This window comes from Carlito syrichta, unplaced genomic scaffold (genome assembly GCF_000164805.1).
Source record: "Carlito syrichta isolate Samal-C Ts95f unplaced genomic scaffold, Tarsius_syrichta-2.0.1 Scaffold315562, whole genome shotgun sequence".
Lineage (NCBI taxonomy): Eukaryota > Metazoa > Chordata > Mammalia > Primates > Tarsiidae > Carlito > Carlito syrichta.
Window position 1 is genome coordinate 114,820 of NW_007259658.1, and position 27,161 is coordinate 141,980.

Below are 27,161 nucleotides of genomic sequence, written 5' to 3' on the forward strand. Positions count from 1 at the left end.
CGGCTTTTTCTCCGGCCTCCGCGGCGCGCCCCTTCTCGCCCCAGCGCTAGCGGGCACGCGGCTCCTTTCTGCGAGCTTCCCGAGTGCCAGGCGCCAACCGGCTGCGGAGACGCGGTGGGCAGCACCTCCGGTGAGTAGCCCAGGCTGGGGAGGCTGCGTCCCGGCACCCCTGCCCTGTGGGTATCAGGGCCCCATCTCCAGCGGGGCTGGCGTACCTCACCTGAGCCGGGAGGAGGGTGGTTGGGTATTCCAGTTCCCGGAATCCGCTCGCTTTCTCCTGGAGCCAGGGTGATCTATCCGCCCGCTTCCCCTGGGGCCGGGAAGATTCCGGAGGTCCCTGTATCTTCTTTGCTGGCATCTGGGGTCCTCGGGACCCTGGTCTGTCTCTTCCTGCTTCTTACCGCACCCCGGTGGCCAGAAGTCATCTTCCTGATCGGGGTACTAGGCTTTGCCATGACCCTTTCGAGAGGAGCCCGTCAGGTGCTTGCTAGACCTCCAAATGACCTTTAGGACGCCCCCAAACCTCAACTCCATTTTGTCCCCTCCCAGTCGTCCTATAACTGAGGGCCGGGGAGTCTCTCTGGCCTTAGAAGCATCCGCCCTCTCGAATTTGAGGGATATCCTGGCTTCCGATATCTTCTTCCTGGCTTCCATACCTTCAGTTATGTTAGAAAACAGCTGGATTCTGGCGAAGCATGCTCTCCTTCTCTCCATCCTTTCTGTCTACATCCCTGCCTTCAGTGGGTGCTATATATTTAGTATTTGCTTTATTCACTTCCTCTTCCTCTCATTCGAGTGCCCGAAAGAACTGTGGCTGATGTCTATAGACATAGAGAAATCTAGGAGAATATGATTCATTGCCTAACCCCATCAAGGGGTTACATATTTTAAATAAGACGTCATTTCTCGTCTTCATTCTGGCATCTCCTACTTCAAAGGCGTTTTCTCACCCTCTTGAAAATTAATTTGCTCTTTTCGCTCTTTTCACCTTAAAAAAAGGTCAATCGTCGCTCTCAGAAACGACAGTGAGATGCCAAATAGGGGTAAAATGGCACTGAATTGAATCCATTTGAAAAAGTAAGCGGTTTGCTTTATTGGTTAATGATCTCAGCTTCGTCTTCTGCCGAAATAAGGATGTTGGACTACATTTTTACTTAAGGGTCCTTCCAGTGTTTTGATTCTAGAACCTCTAAGTTCATGTTGGCTGCACAATGCAGATTTAACCTGATTAAAACCTTATTTCCCGTAGTTGCTTGTCACTTTAGTTTTTCTTTTATTTTGTCTCCAACAAGAAAGAGTTTGCAATTTCTTGATACATAAGGCAGCAGGTGGATATTCAAATACGGTACTGCCAGTGAGCATATCAATCAAGATTTTAGTAGTGTAAGGCCCTAAATTGTAAACTAGCTCATCTTTTTGATGGAAGCTGCTGAAGTGTTAAGACATGCAAGACTCCTGTTAGAATTAACCCCCTCTCTGCCATTTAGGTGGGGGATGAAACATTAAATTGTCAGTATATTTGTGCCTTAGGATAAAGTAACATATTGTCCGGATATGAGAAGTAATTTGACACCTCAAAATCCATGGAAGGTGTAATACAGCAATAAAAAGCTTAAGTTAATTAAGTTTTGTGGGTTCCCTCCCCCCCCAAAACCCCTCCTATTAAAAAAAAGGCCACAAATGATTCAGATTAAAATTATTGAGTATTTTTGGTAGGGCTGAGATGGGTAACCAAAGAAGTGTCTTGCCCAATTCAGTGAGAAGAAACATGAATTAGGACTCCAGGGAGGCTAAGGTTCCCAACCCAGCTCTAGTTAGATGTCTAGCCTTGAATAAGTCACTTTATCTCTCCTGGTTTTCTCATCTGTAAAGTAAATGTCTTCATGGTTGGTGAAAGGTCCATAAGTTCCCCAATTTGAATTTTTTATTCTTATACTGAATACATATAGTGAATATCTATATATATAATGTATATAATGCAATTAGCATTAAGGCTGTGTCATAAGTCCTGTTATACCAGTAGTTTAGAACATTTTTCTCAAAGGTCTGTATATACTGGCTTCTATCTAGATACACTTAGTTCTTAATTCATCTTGATTATATGAGTTACTGTATGTGAAAGTCTATAAATTAGGAAGCGTGTTACAAAAATCGGGTATTATTATATTAATTTCTCCTTGCAAGTGAAATGTGTGTGCACCATGTTGCTTTTTAAATGTTCGAGGCTTTTAGAAATTTGTAAAGGAATGTGTTTGTACTGCCTTATAACATAATTGCCTAGGAACTTTAAAAGAATATGCAGACATCTCATTCATTCATATTTATTTATTCATTCATTCAACTGTTTTGTTCCTTTATCTGTCATTTTGTGTGAGGCCCTCAGGATATGATGGTTAGGAAGACAATCCCTACCCTACAGGTTTATAGTCTGGGGTTGTAGAGATGGTGGTGGGGGTTGGGAAGAGACAGATGTATGTGTAATTTATTTTTATTCAAAACAATAAAGGTCAAATCAGGGACATAAATAAACCCCGAGGAAGTTAGGTTCTATAAGGGAGGAGGAGATAATTGTATTAATTTGTAACCTGTGGCTCTTTTCAGCCTTACTTTTTTTTTTCCTTCCTTCACTTTCAATTGCTGAGCCTTTGGCAAAAACAAACAAAAAACCTTTATTTTTTCACTCCTGCCATTGACTGGTCTTATATACTTTTAAAAATTTTCCTTTTTAACTTTTTGTTTTGAGATACTTGTAGATCTTGATACAGTTGTAAGAAATAATACTCTTTATCTAATTTCCCCAATAATAATATCGTGTATAAGTATAGTTTAACATCACAGCCAGGACATTGAAATAGATACAATCCATCCAGCCTTATTCAGATTTCACCAGTTTTACATGTGCTCATTTACATGCGTGTATTTAGTTCTATGTAATGTTATCACATGTAGATTCATGTGATCACCACCACAGTTAAAATACAGAACAGTTGCATCCCACAAGGATCACTTGTATTGTCTTTTCATGGCTATAGCCATCTCTCTCCTTCTTTGACCCCTGGCAACCACAGATCTGTTTTCCATGTGTGTAATTTTATATTTTCAAAAATGCTGATATACCAGCTGGGCAACGAAGTGAAACCTCGTCTCTACCAAAAAAAAAAAAAAAAAATTAGCCATGTGTGGAGGCACATGCCTGTAGTCCCAGTTATTTGAGAGACTGAGGTTGAAGGAGCAATTGAGCCCAAGAGGTCAGGGCTGTGGTGAGCCATGAATGTGCCACTGCACTCTAGCCTGGGCGACAGAGTGAGACACTGACTCAAAAACACTTAGATAAATGAAATCACACAGTATGTATTGTATCCTTTTGAGATTGGCCTTATTTCACTTAGCACAATTCCCTGGAGATTCATAGAGGGAATGTATCCTTTATAAATGGTTTGTTCTTTTTCATTGCTAAGTAGTATTCCAAAGTGTGAATGTATATACAGTTTAACCATTTACCTGTCAGAGGTCATCTGGTGTTTCCAGGGATTTTTTGGTTTGTTTTATTTTGTCTTATGGCCTATTGTGAATAAATCTCCTGTGAATAATTGTCTGTGGGGTTTTGTGTGAATGTGAATTTCTATTTCTCTGGGATAAATACCCAAGAGTGCACTTGCTGAGTTGTATGGTAGTTACATGTTTAGTTTCCTAAGGAACTGTCAAACTGTTTTCCAGAGTGACTGTACCATTTTATATTCCTACCAGCAATGTGTGAATCCTCCTCCTCTTTTTTGCCAGCGTTTGGTGTTATCACTATTTTTTTATTTTAACCATTCTGATAGGTGTTTAGTGATATTTTCTTGTAGTTTTAATTTGTGTGTTTTTTTTTCTGATGGCTAATGATGTTGAACATCTTTCCATATGCTTATTTATCATCTGTATCTTCTTCAGTGAATTGTCTATGTCTTTTGTCCATTTTCCAGTAGGTTTTTAAAAATAACTGTTGAATTTTGAGAGCTCTTTATATATTTTAGATACCAATCCTTTGACAAATAGTGGTTTGAAAATATATTCTCCCAGTTTGTAGCTTGTCCTTCTAGCTTCTTCACAGAGCAAATGACTTTAATTTGGATGAGGTCCAGTTTATTAATTTTTCCTTTTATGGACTGTGCTTTTGGTGTCAAAGTGTCTTATGTACTTTTGTTATTTAATTTTATTCTATTCTGTTCTGTATAACATCCATTATTTCTGTAAAGCAGTGTGGACATTTTCTCTTTCAACAATTCTGGAGCTAAATTATATTCTGTGCACAAATGAGTATGAATACATACTTGTACATGCTCTTGTAATATTAAAATGGCAGTCATTCTTTTGTGCTTTAAAAATATGTCTACTTCACCAGGCCGTCAAATGCAACATTAAAAATTTGTTTTTTTTTTTGGTTTTTTTTTTTGAGTTGGGGTCTCACTCTGTCGCCCAGACTGGAGTGCAGTGGCCGCTCCCGGCCACCGCAGTCTTGACCTGCTGGGCTCCGGCGATCCTTCCGCCTCAGCCTTCCAAGTAGCTGGAACTATAGGCACGCACTACCACGCCTGGCTGACTTTTGATTTATTGTGGAGATGAGGTCTTGCTTGCCCAGACCTCTCGAACCCGTGGGCTCAGGCAATCCACTCACCTCAGCCTCCCAAAGGCACGGGATTACAGGCTGAGCCACCGAGCCTGGCTCAGTATTTTAAAATTAAATAGATGCATGATGTGCTAGAGAGAATTTTGGTTTCACTTTCTAAATTAAAAATATTTTGGCAAAACAGTATAGTTTTTCATCAAGGATTTTGATAAGTAATCTGAAGAACAAATTTGTGTTCTCACTCATTTAAGTGGACTTTGAAAGTCTACTTCTGCATTTTGAGTTGTGAAGTTATGATTCATGACCACGCATTTAGTAGTCCTTTTCTACTTGTTATTGATGATCAGAATAATGAGTATAAGATCATTGAATTGGATTGTCTAGACTGCATTTTTTCTTTTTATAGTAGCTATGTATTCATTTTAATTGTCTTTTGAAATAAATATTAATTTTAAGGTGATACTTCTTAAAATTTTATATATATATATATTTTCTTTTTTTTTTTTTTGAGTTGGAGTCTCTGTTGCCCATGCTGGAGTTCAGTGGCATGCTCATGGCCACCACAGCCTCAACCTGCTGGGCTCAGGGGATCCTTCTGCCTCAACCTTCCAGTTAGCTGGAACTATAGGCACATGCCACCATGCCCGGTTAATATTTGTGATTTATTGTAGAGATGAGGTCTCACCAAGTTGCCCAGGCTAGTCTCGAACTATGAGCCTCCCAAAGTGCTGGGATTATAGGCGTGAGCCACCGTGCCCAGCTACAATTTATATTTTGAAAAATGTATGTGCTTGTATGAAAAGAACTTATAGGAAAAAGTTAATGATTAATTTTGAGAATATTCATTTCTATAAAGCGGTTTTGAAATTATTACTTGTCTCTTTCAGTGTGACCATAATGGTCAAATAAGTGTTCAGCTAGGGTAGTGGGTTCTTAGTTGAAAAAGATGAAACATTGGTATAAGGCAGGGACTGGCAATATACTGCCCACCACCTGTGTTTGTAAATAAACTTCTATTGGAACACAGCCACATCCATTCATTTATGCGTTGTCTGGCTGAATTCACGATACGCTGTCAGAGTTGAAACAGAGCCCTTATGGCCTGAGAAGCCTATTTATTCTCTGGACCTTTACAGAAAAAGTTTGCTTACCCCAGAGATAAGGTAACCTTTAAATTATTCATTTATATATATGAAATTTAACAAACTTTGCTTTGACCTTTTGTACCTTTTGGTTATATTTGCAGTGGATAGTGTGGTTCAGGAGAGTGCATTCATTTTCTTTACTGTCTCCAAGGCACTATGGTCTGGGAACTGTGCTAAAGGAATACACAGAAAGTTGGAAAGATTTATTTTGTTGTTAAGTGCAGGTTATTTCATTGTGAATGTAAATTTACAGGTGTGGCAACTAGTAAGATTTAGAAAGAGATCAATGCAATCTGTGATATCCTTTGGAGATCCTGTTGTGAGCCAGAGTATCAATGAGAGAGCCAGGCATGGCAGCATTTTTGCTCCTGAAACTACTATGTGATCTTTAAGTACATAGTAGTATGAGCTCATCAAACTGAATGTAGAATGTTGGTTTGTTATTTTGTTTACACAGCTTCCGTTTTTATTTGAGAAGTTGATGTTTTAGTTTTTTTTAAATGCCCTAAGTGTGATGTTGAAAATGGAAATTGAGTAAGGCCAGTTGGCTATGTATTTGAAAAGAAAAGGATCCCCACCTCTGATCACACGCAAAAGTTACTTAAGGATATATTTTAATCTAAGTGTGTGTGTGTGTGTGTGTGTGTGTGTGTGTGTGTGTGTGTGTGTATGTGGTATATATTTTAAAGTAGAAACCATAAGATTTCATAACAAAGTTTAAAAGGGAAGTGACAGACTGGGGGAAAATAGCTCCTACTTATGCAGTAGAAGCTTTTAATTGACCTCCACTTGATTGACTCACCTTATTAAATGGTGATGTTTATTTCCTTTGTAAAATACACTACCCGTTGAGCTTTTGCTATTAGTAGTTGATCTCCAGTATACCAGTGTGCTTGTGTACCCACCAGTAGAGCAGATGTTTCTATTACTAAACCTGCATATGTTGATTATATTTGTTTTTTAAATGTAATTTGTTTAATATTTTGTAGCCTGATAAAATATAAATAGAGGAGACTTGGTGTTCTTTTTTACTAAAAGTTTACAGATGAAATAGCATGTCTGGAATTTGCTTCACATTATACTGGGAGTAGGGGTGGCAGATGGAGGTAGGGTTGCAGGTAGTATTGAAGAAACAATTCAGCACATATGGATGATCGTTGAAGCTTGGTAATGGTTCATTCACATTATGTTCATGAGACAAATTGAGTGTTTTTGGAAGAGTTGATGAAAGCAAGTTGCTAAAAATATACTGTCAAATTAGATGTGAGTAAGACAACTATAAAAGATTTGTGTAAAACATATAAAAATCTAAGAGGCTTCTGTACTCATTACTTTGCAAGTGTCTTTTAAGTTCTTTGAACTTTTTTACCATAAGAATTCAGTTTAAATTTCTTTACCATCAGTGGGCTTGGAGTTAAAGAAAAAGGTCTTGGCCTTTTAGTCCTATATAAGAAGTTTGAGGGCGGCACAGTGGCTCACGCCTGTAATCCCAGCAGCACTTTGGGAGACCGAGGCGAGAGGACTGCCTGAGCCTGTGGGTTTGAGACCAGCCTGGGCAACACGGTAAGACCTCGTCTCTACAATAAAAAAATTAGCTGGTTATGGTTGCACACACCTGTAGTTCCAGCTACTTGGAAGGCTGAGGTGGAAGGATCCCCTGAGCCCAGCACTCCAGCCTGGGTAACAGAGCGAGAGACTTCGACTCAAAAAAAAAGAAGTTTGGTGAGTGAGTGTTCATCTGCCACTGATAAGATGAAATGAAGATAAATGAAATGTTTGTCATATATATGTATGTATTTATATTGTCTTTTCCTCATTCTTTATTTTATTTATTTATTTTTTCTTTTTCTTTTTTTTCTTTTAAAGATGTGTGGTGCAATTCAGGGTTAGGTATACAAACGTTGATTATGCAGGTACCCTTTTGGATGAGTTGTGCCCCTCCCTCCCCTAGCAGTTTTTCTCAACTGCCAATCTTACTCCCCTCCCCTGGCAGTTTCCCACTACTGCCAATCCCTTTCTTATAGTATTAGGATAATTGTTTAAGGTCCGCTTATGAGTGAGAACTTTGTTTCTGCGATAGATCGCTGAGTATGATCGACTCTAAATTCATCCAAGTTGCTGCAGAGTCCATATGTTTGTCCTTCTTTATGGCTGCATAATATTCCATTGTGTCACACACACACACATATATATGTATATTTGTTTTTTGTTTTTGTTTTTTTTTTTGAGTTGGAATCTCACTCTGTCACCCAGACTGGAGTGCAGTGGCCGCTCCTGGCCACCACAGCCTCTACCCGCTGGGCTCTGGCGATCCTTCCACCTCAGCCTTCCAAGTAGCTGGAATTACAGGTGCGCGCTACCACGATCAGCTGATTTTTTAATTTATTTTAGAGATGAGATCTCGCTGCCCAGGCGGGTCTCGAACCCGCGGGCTCAGGCAATCCACTCACCTCAGCCTCCCAAAGGCGCGGGATTACAGGCTGAGCCACCAAGCCCGGCTTTCACATATATTTTTAATGATTATTCACATTAATTAACCTTTTAAATTAACCAACTCTTCCAAATCACATTAGATAAGTGGGTTTCTACTGTATAATACTCAACATATATAAAGAGCTCCTACAGATCAATAAGCAAAAGGCATCCACTAGAAAAAGTGGCAGAGGGTTATGAACGGGCATTTCCCAGAAAAAGAAATGATGAATGAAAAAAAGAAAAGATGCTCTAATTTGCTCTGACAATTAGGGAAAAATAAACCACTTTTCACCAAATAAATTGGCAGCAACGAAATATAATATCCATTTTTAACATATGGACAACTCTGTTAATGAGAGTGCACATTGTATAACTTTTTGATAAAGAATACTAAAAGCCTCTCATTTTAAAATGTGCACGTATTTTGACCCAGCAATTTTATTAGAAAGCAATTCTAGGGAAATATCACATGTGCATAAAACTACATAATATCCATCAGTAGGGAAATGATTTACATCATAATAGGCTATACTGTGGAATACTATGGAGCTAGTCAAGAAAAAAAAAAGTAAAACTCCCTCAGATTAACCAAAGTATGTTGTTAGGTAGAGGATGGGGGGGGGGTGCGCCACGAGCAGTTGTATACTGTGACTCCACTTATCTAAAAACAAACAAACCCTTATCATGTGCATAGATAATATAAGGAGTTCTGATTAATACATATCAAGGGTAGTTATCCCTAGAGGAAAAGGAAGTGGTACTCAAGGAGGGTGGTATAGGGATGATTTTACTTTTTCCCTATACAATTCTATAACATGTTACAATTTATAATTACTATTTTGATAGTAGTTATCCAGATTGATAATATGAAGCATTTGCACATGGGAGGATGCTTATAATAGGATTCCTTCATTATGCAATGACACTGTTGTAGAAATGTAATGCCTTGTACTGACTGAGCACTCAGGTTTATTTTTATTTATCATTTTATTTATTTTATTTTTTTGAGTTGGAATCTCACTCTATCGCCCAGGCTGGGGTGCAGTGGCATGCTCATGGCCTTGACCTGCTGGGCTCAGGTGATCCTTCTGCTTCAGCTTTCCAAGTAGCTGGAACTACAGGCATGCGCCACCACGCCTGGCTAATTTTTTTGATTTATTATAGAGATAAGCCCAGGCTAACCTCAAACCTGTAGGCTCAGGCAGTCCTCTCACCTCAGCTTCCCACAGTGCTGGGATTATAGGTTTGAGCCACCTCGCCTGGCCTAGGTTTATTTTGAAATGACATTTTCTCCCATTATTGAAGTACTATTTGTATTTTCCAAATTTTCTACACCAAAAATGTAAGTGTAAAGAAGAATAAAATCATTGTGATTCTGTCCCCAGTAGGATTCATTGTCAGCTTTTTAATATATATGCTTGTGCATATATGTATGGACACTTGCATGTACATGTACACACACATATCTTTCTATAAAAATGGGTTTTTACTATATATACTGATTTGTAACTTGCTTTTTTTAAGTTGACACTCTATTGTGAGCATCATTCAGGATCAGTAGCTCCAAATAAATGAAAGACATCTGGTGGGAAAAGACCAACATTGTGCCATGTAAATATAGCATTTTAGTTAAAATAACTGGTTTCTAGGACAAATTATAATCTTAAAAAAAAGTCCTGGTCACCAAAAATAAATAACCAAAGAAGTTTTAAATTTTCAATGTTGAACCAGTTCAAGTTTTGTATTTTTTGAGTTGGAGTCTCACTCTGTCACCCAGGCTGGAGTGCAGTGGCACGCTCATGGCCACCCCAGCGTCGACCTGCTGGGCTCAGGTGATCCTTCTGCCTCAGCCTTCCTAGTAGCTGGAACTACAGGCACACGCTACCATGCCCAGCTAATTTTTTGATTTATTGTAGAGATGAGGTCTTGCCAAGTTGTCCAGGCTGGTCTCAAACCCATGGGCTCAGGCAATCCTCTTGCCTCAGCCTCCCAAAGTGCTAGGATTACGGACTTGAGCCACCGCACCTGGCTCAGTTTTGTTTTAAATTTAATTGTGACCATGTGATTTACATTTCAGTTAACTGGTGATGATGTACAAGTACAATATATTAAAATGTCATCAGGAAGCTTCTTTGGGTGGAGTTTGGTTGTGGTGAAAATTTAAACACTGAACCTGAATGGTTATTTTTGTTCAAATAAAAACCAATTGCTGTGTCTAGTTTTTGATAAATGTGTGTGTAGTTGTATTCTTTTACAACTTGCAAAAGTAAAGAAAATTGAGGTATCTGTAGCAACATGTGTCTTTTTGTATGATACCCCAGTCTATAATATACAAAATTGAATATTAGGAGAACTGTGTTGGAGGACCAAATTTGATTTGGGCAAGTATGTATGTATAAGACTTTCTCTTGTCATGTGGAAGCATTTGCTAAATTCACCGCACACCCATTATAACCTCCTCTGGGTTTATGCTCTGGAACTTAGAGGTGAAAATACTTTACTTTTACTGAAACCTTTTTGTTACTTTAATCATTTTCCAAGAAATCAATAGAACCTTTTTATAAAAGGAAATTCTGCCTGACAGAAATTAGTGTGAATGTAAAGGCCCAATGTACTTATGTTTTTGTTATGGCAATTGAAACAATATCCCCATTTTCCAAGGCTGTGTCTAGGCCTTTTTGTAATTGATTTCACTGCACGGAGAATTTTTCTCTCATAGGTGCTATCAAGTTAGATTTTACAGGTAGTCAGGATAGAGGTGTTTTTCACTTGATTAACGAGAGGGGCATATGAAATTAAACTGTTGGAGAGGTGGTGAAAATGTTAATGATGGATTCGAGTGGTGGTTTTGATGTTAATGCAGAGAGGAGTCGTGGTGAAATACCTGTTTTTTTGTTGTTTTTTTTTTTGAGTTGGAGTCTCACTCTGTTGCCCAGACTGGAGTGCAGTGACTGCTTCCGGCCACCGCAACCTCGATCTGCTGGGCTCCGGCGATCCTTCCGCCTCAGCCTTCCGCCTCAGCCTTCCAAGTAGCCAGAATTACAGGCATGCGCTACCACACCCGGCTGATTTTTTTTATTTATTGTAGAGATGAGGTCTCGCTGCCCAGGTGGGTCTCGAACCCGCGGGCTCAGGCAATCCACTCACCTCAGCCTCCCAAAGGCGCGGGATTACAGGCTGAGCCACTGAGCCCGGCTGAAATCCCTGTTTTAAGTATTGTGTTTATTACCTTTAATGCGTGCGTTTGTTTTTTTTTTTTTGAGTTGGAGTCTCACTCTGTCACCCAGACTGGAGTGCAGTGGCCGCTCCCGGCCACCGCAGCCTCATCCTTCTGGGCTCCGGCGATCCTTCCACCTCAGCCTTCCAAGTAGCTGGAACTACAGGCGCGCGCTACCATGCCCGGCTAATTTTTTTATTTATTGTAGAGATGAGGTCTCGCCAAGTTGCCCAGGTGGGTCTCGAACCTGCGGGCTCAGGCAATCCACTCCCAAAGCACGGGATTACAGGCTGAGCCACCGAGCCCGGCAGGTATTTTAATAATATTAAAAAAGTAATGATAGGGTTTTGAAGGACCAACTCTTCGGGGGTATCTGGAGTTATGCTTTACGAAAGAAAACCAGGAAAAATAGGCAGAGCTGCTACTACTGAGATGATGATCGTTCATTGTGCTCAGAATGTGTTAATCATTTCTGCTTCTCAAATGAACTGAAAGCTGAAAGGTTCCCTTAGACAGGAAACAGGAACTTAAAATTTAGCCACAGTTTTGAGAAGAAAGAACTAGCACTAATATCACATTGGGATGAATTCAAGTAAAAGATCCTGTGTTCCACATGACCACTAAAAATACTAAATTGAGAAGTTAAGCTTAAAAGCATAGGTGAAAAATCATAACATTACTGAAGGGTAGAAACAGGCAGAAGTAGCCATTAACAATTGTAAGATGAATATGTTTCAGACAGAGCAGAAAGGAGAAGAAGAGCAGGCCAAGGTATTGCCATTCCTTCACTTGAAACCACAGACACTTCTCAAATTTGGTCCATGGTCAGTGGGCGATTGCAGATTAGCCTAGGATGGTGTAGAGTCTTGAGTGGAATATTTGGGACTCAGAAAATGTCAGGAACCAAGGCAAGACCCAAATGGTTTTGGAAGGCATTGGGGTTCCTTCTGTTCCCAGACAATTCTTTGCAGGAGTAAGTTAGAATATCTATGAAGCCAGTCATTTTTGTAATCTGGAAACTAGACAAGGCAGGGAGGGCTCAGGCACACTGTTGGTGAATTATAGCAACCTGCAGATGGGAAACTACATAGTGTTTATTTCCCCAAATAGAAAGAAATGTCAGTATTAGTATGTTCATTCAAACAGTAACATATTATATGTTTTTAAGCAAAATGACTGATCTCCTAAGGATGTTACACAACTCAAATTTCCCCCTCGAAATTTTCGGACTGCTTCACTTAGATTTTTTTCAGGGTCAAGTACAAAGGCCAGGCTTTTTATGTGACAACAGGTTTTTAAAAATGTACATTCATACTGACATTAATTTTAACACTCTCTTGATCGCCAAGAGATTAAGCATTAAAAAGTTTCTAAGAGAATAGCTTTCTTTAGGAAATAACCCCAGAGAATTTACTTCATTGTAGGTGGTATCTCTTAAAGTGAAGACTGTTTTAGAAGAGACAGCTGCAAAATGAAAACCTTCATGGTGAATCTTCTACCTTCTTTTTCAGTCCAGTTTTGAAATGGAGTTTCCCAACATCACTTTTATAGCTCAGTCATATCTTTGCACTTCTTTGGGGGCTTGGTTGGTTAGAACTGAATTATTGATGATTCTCAGCCCCAGGAGTACAAAATAGAGTAGTTAAGACGTTTGTACCAGCCTTGCCAGCTGCTGTGAATCCTAGCTCAGTAGTGGTCACTCTGGAGCTGCTGTAGGTGTAGTGCTCTACAAAGGTGGCACCCCCTGGCACTTGGGAGGAGAACATTCCAATGGTGGGATAGTTTCCTGACTCCTGTCTTGTCTCTATGGTACCCTGCATTTATGCTGTTGTTTGGTTACGTAAAATGTTTCTGTGGAGTAATTGGCCTATGATTGCAGTTAGATCATTTGCTAAAATGGGAGGTTTGTTTCTAACACAAATTTCAGATACCTGATCTTTTTCTTAAAACAAAACAAAACAAAGAAATAAACAACCCCCCCCCCCCATGGCAACTCTAAAGATCATAGTTTTTTGGGATTTGTTTTAGTCTTATAGGGATAAAGTGCTCGCTTATAATCTTGTTTCCAGTTGTCCTCAATGAGGAAGTCTGTTGATAGCCTCCCTACCTTCCCTTTTTTGAAAGATCACATTTCTTAGGGTACTGTCTGCAGGAAAGAGGGGGTGGGTGCTATTAGCAAAGATGAGGAGAAAGTGGCAGTGAATTTATGGCCTATGGCTAGAGTGTATCTTGTGTTTTGAAAACCAGGAATCTCAAGTCCAGTCTGTACTTAAGAGACATATTTTTAAAAAAAACTTGTAAACTAAGCTAAGCAGTATATTGAGAAGCAGTGAAAATCTGCAAAATTGAGTTAAAACTGTATTTGACTTTCTTTTTCAAAGGTGGGATTGTTATATAAGTTACGTTACTATAATAAGATGCAACAACTCATTTTCAAGCAGTTGTTTTGATTGAAAGAGTTTTTCAACTTAGAGTTGATTTCTCTAATTTTGTATCATTCCTAGCTAATGTAATAATTAAGGTCATATTTTTTGTCCAGTCTGTTCTAGATGTTGTAACATTTTGTCATGAAATCATGGGGAAATGTTTCTTTTGCATTGGTAGGAATTTGTTTAGGACAGAATATCAACTTCTTAGACTTGTATGGACTCTGCTGATGATGACTCTTACCTCGAGTTAATGAAATTCAACAATACCTCAAAATTACCTATTCGGGTTGCACAAAACTGTTGTGTGTAATGATCTAAACATTTGAATATTGGGTCGAGTTTGGTTCTTTGCCAGGTACGGAGCTGTGTCCTGCTATTGCTGCACCATTTTTTTCCTTGCCTTTACCAGCACTGCCCCATTGCTGCTGAAAGATCAGGATGTTGTTTGGGCTCCCCAAGGGCTTGGCACTAGGCTTTGAAGCTTAATGTCATTCTTTTTCTACTTTCAGGCATTGCAACCCTGGAAACCATAAGATGGGAATGTTGAAAGCGTTTTGATATCTTTTCTTATTCTTTGAAAAAAATTCTGGCCTGTAAGAGACACTGTCATAGAACTATTAGAGCTTAAGGTGTATGGTTAAGAGAGAACAGTTTTGTTTTCAAAACCATCTTCTGTGTTGACCTTAGTTTTGCTTTTGAAGAAGAGTAAGCAGCAGATTGCTCCATATACATGAAAAGACAAACTATCTTCTTATCTTTGGTTGCTTTTCATATTGGTTGTGGATGCCTCAAGGAGGATTGAATTACTGCCTAGTTTAAAGATGATATATTTTAGATTAAATAATCACAGAAATAACTGCAGAAAGATGTCTTAAAGGCGCATTACATTGCAGATGCAGCAGGAGCTAAATGCATTAGGGCTACATAGGCAGTATCTCCTAGTAGGAAATAAGCACTGTTAGAGTTGCAGCAGGTTTCTTGGCTGACCTTTGTATGGGGATACATAACTTCCCTTCCTTAAATAGTATTTCATTGAGATGGAAAAAAGACTTTTGCTCTTCTTGTGCTTTTTAAGTACTCTGACTCCTCCTTTTAAATCTGTTCTTAGAGTTCTTATTTTGGTACCATGCACAAGTGCCTTATTCTGAGGCATTTTAAAGTCTTAAGGAGTGAAACCTCCATTGGGTGTGTTCCACAGTGTAACTAACCTATTCCAAACTTTACACTTGATGGTGTGGTATTATTACCAGACAGCAGTGTTGTTTGTAACAACTGGCTAGTCTGCACATGAAATTGATCAAGACGTTTCAGTTTTTGGTTTGTGCTTTTTGACTCTGCCTTTTTCTTTCCTCTGTTCTCTTTCAGAACCTCACGTTTATCCTTTGGCTCTGCATACTTTACCTTGCCCCAATATTTGAAGAAAATTTTTAATAAAATCCATTCTTAGGCAAGCCAGCTCATACCTAAGCAGTAATAGATATAGCTGGACAATCCCAGAGGGTAGCTGTTATCATTAACTTTTTAAAAAGTTTATAATGGTCAGGTTAGGCTCTTATTATAGGGTTGAGAATTGCCTCATGGGTGACTCTCCTTTCCTCTTCTACCTGTTTGTCTCGCTCTCTGTGGTAATCTATTCTCTACTTAAAATATTATCTATTGAACAGTAAGCTCCTCAAAGGCAGGGCAAAGTATATACTCACTGAATATTTCTTGAACAAATTCATGGGCATGTACCTGTAGTTACCCAGGATTTGGGAAACTAGATGATTGCAAAAAAAATAATAATAATAATTTGAAGGAAAAGGATTGTGATTGGCTATACTTTTACTTCCTTCCCTCCTTAAATCAACGTGTTATTATGGTAGTTAGTCTTCAGCAATAATATTTACAAAACCAAATAAAATAGGCTTAACCATTTGCTTCCTGCTTCAGTGAATCTGTGCGCAGTAGGGTGACATTACTTTCATATTTAGGATGAGGCCAGAAGATGTAATTGTCTTTACAAGTTTCTGTTGTAATGCTAGAAGGCATAGTGACTTACTACCAAATAAGCCTTATTCCACCATATTCTTGTTTATATGTAGGGAACTCTTAACAGAATTGATTCTTTTTTCTAGATTTTTGAAAATGTTTAGTTTTAATGTCTTCTGGATTTTAAAAATGTGATCTTAATACAAAGCTTATTTTTAAATAAATGTTTTATTTTAGAATGATTTTAGATTATAGAAAATTTGTTGGAGATAGTTCAGAGTTCTCTTGTAATCTGCACCCAGCTTCCCCTAATGTTAACATACAATACTGGTGCAGTGCTATTAACTAAACTGTATAATTTATTTGGATTTCCCTAGTTTTTCTACTAAAGTCTTTTTTTCTGTTTCAGGATCCAAGATTATTATACATGTTTATTTTAGAAAATGTATAGTGATAAAAAGATGATAAAACAAAGTACAGGTAATCCTGCCCAAAGACAACTACTGATTTTTTTCAATGTATATCCTTCCAAAATTTTTTTAAAGGAGACTATAAATTCACCCCCTAAAAACCTACAATTTCCCCAAAAGATAGGTTTAGAAACATATCTTATATACTGTTTTAAAATTTACTTTTTTATACTTAAGATAGCATTTACCTTTTTACTTTGTGTGAACTTCTTCCTTTGTTTTTTTTTTTTTTTTGAGTTGGGGTCTTATTTTGTCACTAAGGCTGGATTTCAGTGGCATGATCACGGTTCACTGAATCCTCGACCTCTTGGACTCAGGTGATCCTTCCATCTCGGTTTTCCAAGTAGCTGGGACTACAGGCACGTGCCACCATGCCCAGCTAATTTTTTGATATTTTGTAGAGACAAGGTTTCACCAAGCTGCCTAGGATAGTCTCAAACTCTTGGGCTCAAGCAGTCATACTGCCTTGACCTCCCAAAGTGCTGGGATTATGGGCATGAGCCATTGTGCCAGGCCTCTGCTGTTTTTAATACGCGTAGTTACAGTCATGCATTGCTTAACAATGGGACACATTCTGAAAAATGTATTGTTAGGCAATTTTATCATTGTGTGAGTGTCACAGAGTGAATTTATGCAAACCTAGATATTGCAGCCTACTACACACTGAAGCTATATGAAGTAGCCTTCTGCTCCTGGGCTGTGAACTTGTATAGCACGTGACTTTACTGAATACTATAGGCAGTTGCTACACAATGGTCCATATTGGTCAACATATCTAAATAAAGAAAAGTTAAAATAAAAATGTTGAATAAAAGATTTTTTAAAACAGTGCACCTGTATAGGGCACTTACCACGAATGGAGTTTGCAGGACTGGAAGTTACTCTGGGTAAGTCATTGAATGAGTGGTGAGGGAATGTGAAGGCCTAGACATTACTGTACACAACTGTAGGTTTATCATCACTGTACACTTAGGCTACATTAAATTTATTTTAAAAATTTCTTTTTTCAGTTATAAATCAATCTTAGCTTACTGTAACTTTTTTACTTTATAATCGTAAAAAAGCTTAACTTTTAAACTCTTTTATAATAACACTTTGCTTAAAACACAAATACTTTGTACAGCTGTGTACAAAAATATTTTCTTTCTTTATATCCTTATTCTGTAAACTTTTAACTAATTTTCCTTTTTAAACTTCTTTGTTGAAAACTAAGACACAAACATTAACCTAGGCCTACACAGGGTCAGGATCAATTTCACTGGCTTCCATTTCACCTCCACATCTTGCCCCACTGGAAAGTCTTCAGGGGCAGTAACATGCATGGAGCTGTCTTCTCCTCTGGTGACATTGCCTTCTAGATTCCCTCCTGGAGGACCTACCCAAAGCTCTTCTTGAGGAGATGTCACTCTTTTCAGAATACGTCCAAGATAGTTTGCTTGGTTCCTTTTTTTCATCATACATTTGTGTGAGTAATGTATTACAATGAGGACATTACAATGGCTACAGTATCAAGGTGGCGAAATATTTTCAGCTCCATTATAATCTTACAGGACCATCATATATGCAGTTTGCTGTTGACTGAAATGTCATGCAGCACATTACTGTAATTTCATCTGTTCCTTATCCTTAGGTATTTTATTGTTTCCATTTCTGTGTTCAGTTAATTCTTCATGACTTTAAGACTATGTATGTGTTCTCAGTCTTTCTCCCCTAACAAATAAGAAAAAACATGATATACTATCATCAGTGACAATGACGTGATAAGCCAGTGATTCTAAATATGTGTTTACATTTTACATGGTTCACCCTTAGGGTTAAAAAGCTTTCCAGGTTTTTCTGAATCTCCCCCACCCCCTTACCCCACCCCACTACCCGTTTCTCACTTCACTGAGAATCTCTGCAATTACAATGGTGAGCTGATTCTGAAACCTTTTGCCTAGGCAAAAATGTTGACAAACTCACTTTCCAAGAATTTCTGATAAATACAACACCCTTTTTGTTTTTTGAGTCGGAGTCTTACTCTGTTACCCAGGCTGAAGGGCAGTGGCATGCTCATGACCACCGCAGCCTCATCTGCTGGGCTCAGGCAAACCTTCTGCCTCAGCCTTCCAAGTAGCTAGAACTACAGGTGCATGCCACCACGCCCAGCTAATTTTTTTGATTTATTGTAGAGATGAAGTCTTGCCAAATTGCCCAGGCTGATCTCAAACCCCTGGGCTCAGGAATCCTCTCGCCTTTACCTCCCGAAGTGCTGAGATTATAGATGTGAGCCACTGCGCCCAGCAAAGTGTGTTTCAGAATCTTTTTATTTTTTGTGTGTATATGTATGTATGTGAGTCAGAGTCTTACTCTGTCACTCAGGCTGGAGTACAGTGGCACGATCATGGCTCACCACAGCCTTGACTTCCTGGCCTCGGGCGATCCTTCCACCTTAGCCTCCTGAGTATTAAGGTGTGCTCTACCAAGCCTACTAATTAAAAAAAATTTTTTTTTGAGTTGGAGTCTCACTCCATCGCCCAGGTTGGAGTGCAGTGGCACCCTCACGGCCACCCCAGCATCACCTAGCCCTCAGTCAGTCCTCTCACCTTCACCTTTCAAAGTGCTAAGATTATAGACGTGAGCCACTGCACCCAGCAAAATGTGTTTAAGAATCTTATTATTATTATTATTATTTGTGTGTGTGTGTGTGTGTGTGTGTGTGTGTGTGTGTGTGTGAATCAAAGTCTTAAACTGTGCCACCCAGGTTGGAGTACAGTGGCACGATGATGGGTCACCACAGCCTCGACCTCCTGGACTCAGGCGATCCTTCTGCCTCAGCCTCCTGAGTAGTAAGGTGTGTTCCACCAAGCCTACTGATTAAATTTTTTTTTGAGTTGCAGTCTCACTTCGTCACCCAAGCTGGAGTGCAGTGGGCATGCTGACGACCCCACCCCAGTGTCACCTGCTGGGCTCAGGTGATCCTTCTGCCTCAGCCTTCCAAGTAGCCGGAACTACAGGTGCACACTACCACGCCCGGCTAATTTTTTTTTTTTTGTAGAGATTAGGTCTCACCAAGTTGCCCAGGCTGTTCTTGAACCCATGGGCTCAGGCAATCCGCTCACCTTGTCCTCCCAAAGTGCTGGGACTACAGGATTGAGCCACTGCGCCTGGCTAATTTTTTTTTTTTTTAATAGAGATGAGGTCTTACTATGTTGGCCAGATTGGTTTCGAACTTCTGGGCTCAAGCGATCGATCCACCTTGGCCTCACAAAGTGCTGGGAATACAGGCCTGAGCCACAGTACCTGACCAATACAACATCCTTTATGACCTATGCCTGTGTTGATGATTTATGCAAATAGTTTGAATTCCAGTGAATTGCATCTGCTTATCAATATAATGGAGATAGATTATTGAGCTTTCTTTTTCTTTTTTGGAGTCATAGTCTGACTCTGTTGCCCAGGCTGGAGTGCAGTGGCATGCTCATGGCCACCACAGCCTTGACAGCCTTCCAAGTAGCTGGAACTACAGGTGTGTGCCACCACACTCAACTAATTTTTTAATTTATTGTAGAGATGAGGCCTCGCCAAGTTGCCCAGCCTGGTCTCGAGCCTGTGGGCTCAGGCAGTCCTCTCGCTTCTGCCTCCCAAAGTGCTAGGATTACAGGTGTGAGCCACCACGCCTGGCAGATGTTTGAGATTTTACCTATGCTCTGCAAAAGAGCCCGGTGATTCTCTCTCCTTGTTCCCTATCTGTAGTAGATAACTAAGGACATTGGTGCCACCCAGTGGCACCTTGTAGACAAGCTGCTGATGTTGGCTCTAGTACTCTCCATCATATACATATTTTGATGTCTCTTTTTCTTTCTTTTCTAGTTTTTTTTTTAAAGATGGGATCTTACTATGTTGCCCAGGCTGACGTTGAACTCCTGAGCTCAAGCAGTTCTCCCACCCTAGCCTCCTAAGTAGCTGGGATTATAGGCACATACCACTGCGCCTGGCTTTCTTTTTATTTCTTTTATGTTCGTGATCTCACCTACTTTTTGTCCTCCCCACCTATGCCACTCACACAAGTTTCATTTAGCACTGCTGATAATATTCAGGGAGCTACACTAGCCATATAATTTTACTGTGACTTTTTTTTTTTTTTTTTGAGTTGGAGTCTCATTCTGTTGCCCAGGCTGGAGTGCAGTGGCATGCTTACAGCCACCCCAGTGTCGACCTGCTGGGCTCTGGCGACCCTTCCACCTCAGCCTTCCAAGTAGCTGGAACTACAGATGCACACTACCACACCTGGCTTATGTTTTGATTTATTGTAGAGATGAGGGCTCGCCAATTTGCCCAGGCTGTTCTTGAATGCCTGGGATCAGGCAGTCCCCTCGCCATGGCCTCCCAGAGTGCTGGGATTTCAGGCTTGAGCCACTATGCCCGGCCTGACATTCGTATTTTAATAAAAGCTTTGTAATATGGGACATGAAATAATAAGTGTAAATATGTTGAACAGACTGTTACTTGCTCTGCTTATAAAGTCATGGTTCTTACCCAGAATGAGTGTCGTGTTTGTACTTGGTCAGGATATGGCACTTTTCATGTTTAATGACAAGCCTTTTAATATACAAGAGGAAACATCCTATATATCTCAAATGTTGAAAGGCATAAACTTCTACTTGGAAATCTTTATTTGGTTTTTTTTCTACATAATATGACTTACTATTTCATTCCATGTTCATTCAAGAAATATTTATTTAGCACCTGCTGAGAATCTGTACTGTGCTAGGTGTGGAGATTACGATGGTGATCAAGACAGAAATGATCTCTGCCTTTAAGCAGCTTACAGCCTACAGGAGAACAGAAACTTGGACAAGTTTGTGCTGTGCTGTAGGATGCTTTGAGGGCAAACAGCAGAGGCACCTGATATAACATAGGAGGTTAAGGAAGGTTTCCAACAAGTTTCACTTAAACTAAGACCTAAAGGAAGCCAGCAAAAGGGAGAAGAGAATGTTCTTGGCAGAGGGAAAAGCATGTGCTAGAAACAGAGGTGAGAGATTAAGCTTGGTGCTTTTGAGAACCTAAAAGAACATAATGGCTAGAGCTGTAAGATCAACTCTTTTAGGCCTCACGATGGTCCTTGTAGGTAGTAATATTATCCCGGCCATTTTATGGTTGTGAAAAATGAGGCAAAGACGGTAAATATTTTGTGCTAGGTCAGCCATCTCTGGTAAGTGGCACAGCCAGAAATTGAACCCAGGCTGTCTGGCTGTAGCGTATTGGCTCCTAACTACTGTCATAGACTGCTCCTCAGCTGGGGCATAGTGTTATATTGGAGCTTTAATGTCCACATCTTTAACCTTCAGTGAAGCATAGCACCTTATCCTGTTAATCTGTGGTCTTTTTTTTTTCCCTGATGGGCCATTTTAAATAAAATCTTTCATAGTAAATGGAATAGTCTGTGTTTAGTATAGCCTAACATTCAAAGAGCTGGAGCTTATAGCATCTGGATTAGTTTTAAAACTCATATTTGCTTTAGTCTTTTATCATCAATTGGGAATCGGATACTTCATTTGATATGCAACTCTAAGGTTGCAAATCTATATTTTCCAGAAAATCATATATGGAAAATTATAACTGGTTATGTATTTTGTACAAAGAATAAAATTAATGTAAAATATGTATTCCTTACAAGGCTAGAATTTTTGTTTGCCAAAGTTAACTTGACACTATCCTTTTCTCATATTTTTTAAAGTTAAAGGGTGAACACAACTTCTTAAGCAGTACTATAGTCTTTGAAAGTCATGTAAATTAAAAACCTATAAATGGAGATCTTTTCTTACAATGCATTTGACTTATCTTATATGTTCTTAAAATACAAATGTGTTTTTTGTAAGATGAGAAATTGACTTCAGTCTGAAGTCATCATTTAATGTGTGAATCTAGATGTTAGACGTTGGACTATAAGTGTTCAGTTGTACGTAAACTAAGATTATAGTAATTTGATAATGTTGAAACACTTGGAATAAAGTCTTGTGTCTGTGATTAATGGCATATAGCTGGTACTTTCATTTACTTGCCCATCGTATACGACTGGATTCAAACAGGAGTTTGTACCAGTAGTGAAGGTTGGCTTCTACTAATATAGTCATACATTCTTGCCTTGTTCCTTGTGGGACCAGAAATAAGGTCATTATTAGGATATTTTCGCAAAAGAAAGGAAGCTCTGATAATAATTATGGTGGGACAACAGGTGTCAGCCACAAGACAGTCCTTAGTAAGCTGGGAAATGTGTTCACCCTTGTTTTAACCAGTTTATCCAGGGATCAAGTTTGTGAGTTTAGCTTCAGAAGCACTGGTTCAACCAAGTTGAGTGAACCATCGGTCACAGAGAGCTTTCCTTTTACTTTGGAGTAAAAAGATTACTTTTTGAGTAAATATATTATTGTATATTGTCATGGAATTGTATGTGTAGCAGATGTATTCTTTTTATAATTTTTAGTTTTGTGAACTCCATGCTGCTAGGCCCTGTCGAGGTTATTGCAGGACACATTTGTAGATGTGTGGGTCTTACAGGAAGTGAAATTACTTAATGATACTTTATCGTTACCTGAAACATTTTTCAATGAAAACTCTGAGGGAAAGAAATGATTCAGCCGTTTCTGCCTCCTACTTCTTTTCGAAGTCAGCTAGTGCACATTTGTAATGTGATATCACAGTTGACTGGAATGTCTGAAGCTAGACAGTCTTAGGTAAGATAATATCCTCTGAAGTTTGAATATTTGGTCCAGAGACCAGGTTTAAAACAAGACAGTACTGATGGAAAGCTTACTTCTGGAATCCCTTTCCTTCACAGTCCCTCTGATTACCTGTGTGGAAAGAAGCACTCTGGGTCTATTAACCACAGACATTAAAGGAATAATATCCATTTGGTGCTTTTTGCTTACATTGTTTTTCTGGGACAGGCCTCGTTCCCTGTAGAGTACTGATTCTGGTCAGCTAAAAAATATTTTCATTATGGAGAAGAGTGCAAGTATGACGTGGTACCTATTAAATCTTCTGCAGATATCATCTGGCATTTGAGTTCCTATTTGTTTTAATAGGATAAGTGAGTAGAACTCTCAACTTTAGAGGAATTATTTGTATTTTCATCTGTGCGGAACCTCTTACGATTATATGGCTTTTTGATATTGTCTATTCACTTGCTAGCAGTGGTTGAGTATTTATTATCTATCCAAAATGCTTGGGTCCAGAAGTGTTTCCAATTTTTCAAATTTTGTAGTATTTGAATTATATACTTATTGATTGAGCAGCTCTAATCTGAAAATTCAGAATGCTCCAATGAGAATTGCCTTTGTGTGTTGTGTCAGAGTTCAAAATGTTTCAGATTTTCAAGTGTTTCAGATTTTGGATTTTCAGGTTAAAGATGCTCAATCTTTAGCAGTGAAATTTTTGTTAGTCACATTTTAACATGGGAGACTGCAAGGGTGCTTAACTTTAGGAAATAGTTAACATTGTTATAGGAAGAATAAAGAAACTTAATTTTATTTAACTTCATAGATTATATTACATGAGCAAAAGAAGAATTTATTTCATTTGAGTTCAGTTTAAGAACACAAATGTCTAATCTGCTTTCCTTAATATAGTTAAGGCCAACTTTTGACTCTTTTACTGTATTACATTGTCACTTGAGCAGAGCTAAATATCTTTTAAACTATGTTTTTGTCATTATCGATATAACCATATACAGACGCACAGTAGAATTAATTGAAAGTCTGGTGCTCTGTTTTCTACTTTTTATTAAATAATAAAAGTAATATATTTACTGTAGACATTTTAGAAAATGTCGGAAAAATAGAAAGATAAAACCCGCAGTTTGGTTTGTAGGCTATGTTGATGTTGATGTAGTATTTTAAGTTTCATCTTAAACCAATTTTCACTTCTCTATATCTTGGACATTTTTTCCTACCCTTAAAAATTCTATGGCAATGCTGCATTTGATGGCTACATAGTATTTAATAATATGGATACATCATTATTTTACCAATCTCCTATTGGGCATTTGAAGTTGTTTCTGATTTTTCTGTTATCTATAGTCATGATGACTATCTTCTGTTTTTTTGTGTGCATTTCTGATTATTTCCTTTATGATATTCCTAGAAGTAGAAAGTGAAATTACCAGTGCAGGATGTATGACTAAAGGTTTCTTGACACATATACTGCCAAGTTGTTTTCTATTAGACATGTACTAATTTTCACTTCTGCCAGTAGTATATAAATGTCTTTTTGTATACTTTTGGCAGCACTGATTACTTTCTTTTTACTTTCTTTATTCTTTTTTTTTTTTTTTTTGAGTTGGAGTCTCACTCTGTCACCCAGACTGGAGTGCAGTAGCCGCTCCCGGCCACCGCAGCCTTGACCTACTGGGCTCCGGCGATCCTTCCGCCTCAGCCTTCCAAGTAGCTGGAACTACAGGCGTGCGCTACCATGCCCGGCTAATTTTTGATTTATTGTAGAGATGAGGTCTCACCAAGTTGCCCAGGCGGGTCTCGAACCCGCGGGTTCAGGCAATCCACTCACCTCAGCCTCCCAAAGGCGCGGGATTACTGGCTGAGCCACTGAGCCCGACATTACTTTCTTTATTCTTAATTAGCACTAATTTTTGTGGCTCCTCAGTGCATTGCTGTTTTAGTAAATAAGATTATTCATGGCAGAACTAAAAGTAGAAATGCAATATTATGAAGTAGTACTGCAAAGAACTGGGAACCCCAGATGATACTTTGAGAATCATTGAAACAGGCCATATTTTAGCTCTAAGAGTCTACATTTCTAAAAATATATCTTTCCCTTCTCAAATAGATTCTCAATCTCAAATTTAATATAGGGGAAAGTGCTATTTTTTCTCCTAAAATTATTATTACATATGTACTTATTCTTCATAATGTTAGACATTTGTATGTGTGTAAAACTTGTTTTTGTGACTTTTTTTTGGGAGAAGGGGGGTTGGAGTCTCACTCTGTCGCCCCGTCTGGAGTGCAGTGGCACACTCATGGCCACCACAGCCTCGACCTGCTGGGCTCTAGTAATCCTTCTGCCTCAGCCTTGAGTAGCTAGAGCCACCATGCCTGACTAATTTTTTTGATTTTATTGTAGAGATGAGATCTCGCCATGTTGACCAGGCTGGTCTCGAACCTGTGAGCTCAGGCAATCCTCTCACCTCAGGCTCCCAAAGTGCTGGGATTACAGGCTTGAGCCACAGTGCCTGACCTTGTTTTTGTAGTTTTAAAAAGCAAAACAACTTCTGGCAAAAAGTACACAAATTTAATGGAAAGTCTTGAATGTTACACAGGAGTACTTTCTGGTTGAGATCACTTAAAAACAAATACTTCAAGTATTGTTCAGGTCTCTAGTGTTTTTTTTTTTTTTTTTGAGCTGAGGTGTCTCACTCTGTTGCCCAGTTGGAGTGCAGTGGTGTGATCATGGCTCACGGCAGCCTTGACCTCTGGATTCAGGCAATCCTTCTGTCTCAGCCTCCTGAGTAGCTGGGACGATAGACACATGCCTGGCTAATTTTTTTGACTTTTTGTAGAGACAAGGTCTTGCTGTGTTGCTCAGGTTGGTCTCGAACTCCTGGGTTTAAGCAGTCCTTCTGCCTCAGCCTCCCAAAGTGCTGGGATTACAGGCATGAACCACCACACCTGGCCTCTATTATTTTAATGAAAGTTTTGCAAATCCAGATTCATCCATGTATCAACACACTTCTTGAATAAACTTGGAAGGGAAAGATTTGGTAAGTTCATTGTTCGCTATTATGTAATCTATTTGCCTAAAAAATTTGAAAATCAGTATTGTAAGATTCTTGATCCTGAGTCAAGAATTACCATTGTGACAGCAATTTTCATCTGTTGAAAGATTTTTTTCCCCAGTGGCTGTTTCATAAGAGTCAAGCTGTGTCTTATGTGGATCTCAAAAGTATGATCTGGTGATATTTATGACTTGTAAAATTCTTGCTTAAATGCATTTGATATATTTAGAGTTTATAAAGAGAACGTGTTTTTCCTGTTGATACTGTTCTTAATTTAATCCTAGGTAACCGAAAGGATAGGAATAGTGTACTTTTTTTGTTACTTTCTTATATTCTCTACGTTCATTTTTTAATCTAGTCTCTTAAGATGATCTTAAAACTACCCAGGAGTTTGCGACTAGCCTGGGCAACATAGTGAGACCCCATCTCTACAAAAAAATGGAAAAATTGGCTGGATGTGATGATGTGGACCTGTAATCCTAGTTACTTAGGGGACTGAGGTGAGAGGATCACTTGAGGCCAGGAGGTTGAGGCTGCAGTGAGCTAGGGCAGGTGGCAGAGTGAGACCTTGTCTCTTAAAAAAGGGGGAATAAAACTATAACCAAAATTTATTAGAAAGAATGTCTTAATTTTACTGTAAAGGGAAGCACATAGAGTGCTTTCCTAATGTTCTGGAAAGCAGACCCTATTTTAGCATCTTAGTCATGGGGAGCTGTTGCTTTCTTTTAAAACTTATTTTACACTCTTTATTATGTTCATTTTAAAAAGTTAATTGTTGTAACAATCCTGTAAGATAGGTAAAGAGTAGTTGAAATAGCCAGACTCTGTGGCTCAGCCTGTAATCCCGCACTTTGGGAGACTGAGGTGAGTGGATTGCCTGAGCCCGTGGGTTCGAAACCTGCCTGGGCAACTTGGCGAGACCTGATTTTGAATAAATCAAAAAAAAAGAAAAAAAAAAAAAAAGAAAGCCAGGCATGGTAGTGTGCCTGTAGTTCCAGCTCCTCAGAAGGCTGAGGCGGAAGGATCGCCAGAGCCCAGCAGGTCGAGGCTGCGGTGGCCGGGAGCGGCCACTGCAC

General features: G+C 39.1%; 1 protein-coding gene across 4 annotated transcripts in view; it reads left to right on the forward strand.

The window, feature by feature from the left end:
• ACSL4 (acyl-CoA synthetase long chain family member 4) overlaps positions 1 to 27,161 on the forward strand; it is an 89,950-nt gene continuing 62,789 nt past the window's right edge. For 3 of the 4 annotated variants that reach the window (XM_008072987.1, XM_021706427.1, XM_021706428.1), the window contains exon 1: positions 1 to 130. The gene's annotated coding sequence lies outside the window, so the exon portion shown is untranslated. The remainder of the gene's footprint in view (positions 131 to 27,161) is intronic. The other variant, XM_021706426.1, reaches the window with a different exon arrangement.